Below are 5,442 nucleotides of genomic sequence, written 5' to 3' on the forward strand. Positions count from 1 at the left end.
CAAGTGCTTTAAAAGAGTATCGTGACATAACACTTTATAAAACCTTGACAAAGGTTCATTTACTTGAAGAATGATGAATATGAAGAGATCTTAATAAGTTATACTGTATTGGAACGACTATCAAATTACCACCAATGATATCTTTGATATAATGCAGCACTCGTATTATAAATATAGCAAGGATATTGAATACAAATCTATCAAAAACATGGACTAGAAATAAATAATTGAGCAAATAATACATAATTCTAATATTTCTTTTACTTGAAAAGTAAATATTTAGACTTATAATCCAAAGACCTAGCTATAGTCCTGGGGAGGGGGGGTAAAAATGAGTTATTATGCAAAACTAAACTCGTAAGATATATAATATGGCTTGTGTCTTAGTGCACAAAGATTTTTCACAAAGTTCCTGGATATTGTAGGGAGAAGTGTTCTCATGTGGTGGATGAAATGAGGTTTGTTTCAGTCTGGCAACATTGAAAAACTTGAATATTTATAATGAATTATTGTCATGTCTAGCTAGGTGACAAGGTTATATCAAAATTGTTAAAGAATATAAAAGGTTATAAAGCGATTCTATGGAATACCCCAATGGTTATAAGATTGCTTAACATAAAGAAATGTTAGCTTTTGTTTATGAAAATAATTAGTTAGTACCATATTTTAGTATAGTTGGCACACTTATGTATTAGGGAATATCATCTATAAGAATAAAGTGATGTTTTAATTTGTACGAGTATAATATGCATTGTACTCTTTTTTTCTTGGACAAAATTTTGTCCCACTGAATTTTTCTGGTAAGATTTTTAATAAGATTTTTCTGGTACGAGTATATACTCAAAACATTTGATAAATAAAATATTTGTCCAGTAATCAACATACATTAAAAATATTTGAGGTGATTAAATGTAAAAATAACATTCATGGAGTACCCTGACAGTTATGAGATTGCTTAACATGAATAAAAAATTATTTTGACATCAAGAAAAGAACGAAAAGCTTCTTAAGCAAGGTATTATCCTATCCATATGAAGCATGATCTAAAGTTATTATTTATTTATATATGAAGATACATCTTTGTGATAACATCCAATGAAGCAAAAAATAGTTGTCACTTCAAATCTTGCAAAATTATAATCATCTATAAAACAAATCGAGAGTGTGTTTGGTTGAGATCTATAAATCAACAGTTCAGAAAATGAGTTGTTTTTCTTCACAAAGGGATATTCCAACTATAATGTATGGAGACAATATTACATGTCTAGCTCAGTTGAAGAAAGGATACATTAAATGAGAGAAAACAAATCATATTTCATTAAAGTTTTTTTCACCATGGTCTTGAGAGGAAAGACAAAATAGATATTCAACAAATTCAATCGGCTGATAATTTGATGGATTTGTACACTAAGACATTTCAAATTATCAATATTTGAGAAGCTGAAATATTAGATGGAATATTCAGTCTCTAAGATATCAAGTAAAGTTTTTATTAGGGGAAGTAAAATAAACGTTGCGTTATTTTTTCTTAATCAAAATTTTGTCCTAATTAGATTTTTATGAAAAGGTATTTAGTGAGACAACACTAAAGGCGTACTGCAAGTTGTGTGTACTTTCTTTTACTCACTAGATTTTTTTCACTGGATTTTTCCTAGTAAGACTTTAACAGGCACATTCTATGAATATCCAAGGAAGGGTGTTATAAATACATTGATTAGAAGTGGATTGTGCATAACATATTTATGAATTTCTCACATTCATATTTATATACGCAATATATATCCACTAGGCTATATGAATCTTTTGTGGATAGAAATGTATCTATTAATTTGGCTTTTAATGTTGTTGACCTTTGGAGAGATTTTCATTTGTATATTGGGATGTTATTCACCATTGTAAGATGCACTTGAATATACTTGAATAGAAGAAAAGTTCTCTCTTTTTTCTACATATCTTTTCTTCTTACCATCATAGTTATATTGTTCTAAGCTTAATTTTATAACATTAAATCTTTTATCTCGATCTTTGTAAAAAAAATCATTTTGTTAAATTCCATTCTACTTTTATAGATTATCATAATCTTTAAAAATTTAAATTCATTAATTTATTCAATTGTTAACCTTTGATGTGAATTTTATTTATCAAACAAATTCTTCAATTATTACTTTGATTATCTTATATTTTCTCTGTCCAACAATATTTGTACACTATTAACTTGGCATACAAGTTAAAAAATAATAAATAATAGAGGTAATTTTATCATATCACTCTTTGAATATAACAAACTTAATATTTTAAAAGATACATTGAGTATTGAATACAAGATAAAATGAGTAAACCATCCACTAATTTTTTAAACTGAATACATATTATTGGACAGAGAAAGTATATCATTGATATACAATACAAACTTTACCATCTTAAAGTTCAGATTCAATTATGTACCATTTTAAAATATATGACAGAGGGAATATATATTAGTAAAATTTATTGAAGTACTATCAACTTTTTAATAAAAAATAATTTATTTCATATTTAATAATCAATTGTGGATAGGAATGTATCTATTAATTGATACGATTGATTATTTATGTTGACATTTATAACAAATCAATTGTAACAACCCACTTCGTTATTACTAGAGGAACATCATTTAAGGGCATGGGTTATAGAAATTTTTGTAATATATCTTCAAATTATTTCACAGATGACTTAATTGAAAATTTTTGAAATTTGAATTTTGGGACGGGCTAACGTCATTCCCTTATAGAAAATTTTTTAGTTATAGCGTCCACCAATCGCCATAACGGGACGTCGAGGATCCAAATCAGCCCCTTGTATTTTTTTCTTCTCCTCTCCAGTTACAAAAAGGATGAGATTTACTTCTAAAAATTTCATAGGATTGCCTCATAGCCTAGGACCAATGAAGAGGAAGGGATATGCATGAATAGGGTAAAAATCTATTTTTTCCTTGATGATTTCATGCTAGGAATCATTAGAACAGAGTCAAAAATTTATGTTCATGCCTCCATAGCAGTCACTTAGCATCTAGGTAGGTTAGGTTTAATTGAGTAGCATCAACCTAAATTAGAAAATATATGCATGTCGTAGATTAATGAAAAACTCCATATTTAGACCTAGGAATATGGTGTTTGATTGGATAAAATAGTAACTTCAGAATTTATTGAAATAAATTATTGTTGTATACAATATTTATTGGTGTTGTAAACATGGGTGTTGTATTAAATGTTAAAAACTAAATTATGGATTATTATAATGTTGATAAGCTCGAAGAATCGTTGTTAAACACTATGAGTGTTGATTTAGAGATGATTGGTAGCATAGGGTAAGTTAAATAAAAATACTAGGGGAGAAGTACATGTGGTGATGACTTAGGATTAAGATGGAAGGTTAAATGTATTAAAGTATAAACCAAATGTTTGGATGCATACTTAGATATTGCAAGTCCTATATGAATTTTCAAATAATTCATAGAACGTTAATGTGATATGTGACCTAGTAGGTGATGGTTATATGTAGTTGAAAAAAATTAATTTATTTTTATGTGTGCATATTAATTGTCTCTTAGTTTTCTTGTTATAATACATGTTTTAGAGGTATAGTTATTGAATGCTATCCTAAATGTCTAATCGTATTAAATGAAGTTGTATTAAAGACTTTTTGGTCTTACAAGAATAATTATATTATTTTTATATATGATTGTGATTTTTGTGATATCAGTTGCTATTATGAGATGAGCTGTTAATGAACATCATCACGAAATTGGTGAAACTCGGGAGGTATAAGGATGGAGATATTGAAATAAGGGTGATATAATATTGATTTAAAAAACTCTAGATGTCTGCTTTATTGTACATGGACTAAGATCATCCCCTACAGTTTATGACTAGTGGGTAACTTTAAGACGCTTAGCATGTGTTTACAAGGATTGGTGAGTTTGATGAATTTTTAAGTGGATCAAATTTACCGTTGTTGATATGTTGGATTTCTTGAGTAAACCAGATTTATTGTTGTTGATATATTTGATTCCTTGAATGGACTGAATTCATTATTGATTGATCTATATTTGATTCCTTGTGAACCGACGAATATTGTTATTATTATATTGGATCCTTGTGTGGTCCAAATTAGTAACATAATTGGAAGGTATAATTAATACTGAGGTCTATTTGAAAAATAATTGAGGCAAGGTGAAACTTATTTGTTGTTTGTCATAAATTGTTGACTTGGGATATTGTTGTTAGTTATGATCTTGACTTCATGAATTGCCTGTCATAGCTTATTCTTACCTAGTGATCGATTGTTGTCATTGAACATGGTCATACATTGGTGGATTTCTGTATTGAACTATGCTTGTTTGATTTATTGATATTGATGGAAGTTAAGTAGATAAAAAAATTATCGTCTTAATAGTGGTTGGTTATTTGGTCCTATGAGTGTCTCTATAGGCAGGTAATTCCGAGCAATAGGATAAGTGTTGAGGTTATTGAATGAGTAATAAGGGCTAAGATTTATTATGGTCTTTATTGTTAAGTTCTTAATTGAGTGTTAAATATATATCTAGAGGTGTCAGAATCGGTGAGAAGTGATGCTTAGAGGTGAATGTAGTGTGGTGATTGACTGGTGGTTTTGTGAGATTGGCTAAAGTATGAGATAGTTTTTGACAAAGAGTGTATAAACTATGGAGGTGAAAAATTAATAGAAAGAAGGTGTTTGACTAATGAAATTAATAGTGTATGTTTTCTTTCAGATATTTATATGGTGTTTATGTGATCTAATTTGGATCAGTTGGTGATGCCTACCAATAAATTTTGTTTGTACTGATGCTACAATTGTTATACCTTTTCTTTTTTAGGTATGATTTGATTGCAGGATCAATTGATGTTTATCAGGTGATGTGGATTGTGATCTCCAACAGCTTAACTCATTCCATTTCTATGGTGGGGAACTGTATCCTTGATATTGTCATTTATTTATTAAAAGTTCTTATATATGACCTAAACTAGGTCCTTGAAAAAAAAATATTGTCGTTGATTTAATTAAAAGATTTTTTAATAAATTTTTATGAATTTATGAAAGGATTATGTGATTTATGACTTCTGCATATTTTCTAAATTCCTACCTAAGTGGATTAGAGTAGGTGCTCTCATTATCTGATTAGTTGGATCGTGACATTAATAAATATAATATTTACATCTTTCATATTTACATACTTATCACTTAATTATAATTATGTGTGCATTTTCATTTAAGTTTTATAAATGTTGAATTTAAATTGTTTAATTTGGTGCAAATATGGTGTACAAAAGTAATGGGTTGTTTGGTACAACTTAGTATTATGTAGTATTAGTAATGAAGTTATTAATGATGTGGGTGTTAATTATTTTATCTTCTATTCCATATAAGATAATGCATAGATTT

This window comes from Capsicum annuum, chromosome 2 (assembly GCF_002878395.1).
Source record: "Capsicum annuum cultivar UCD-10X-F1 chromosome 2, UCD10Xv1.1, whole genome shotgun sequence".
In the NCBI taxonomy this organism is placed as follows: domain Eukaryota; kingdom Viridiplantae; phylum Streptophyta; class Magnoliopsida; order Solanales; family Solanaceae; genus Capsicum; species Capsicum annuum.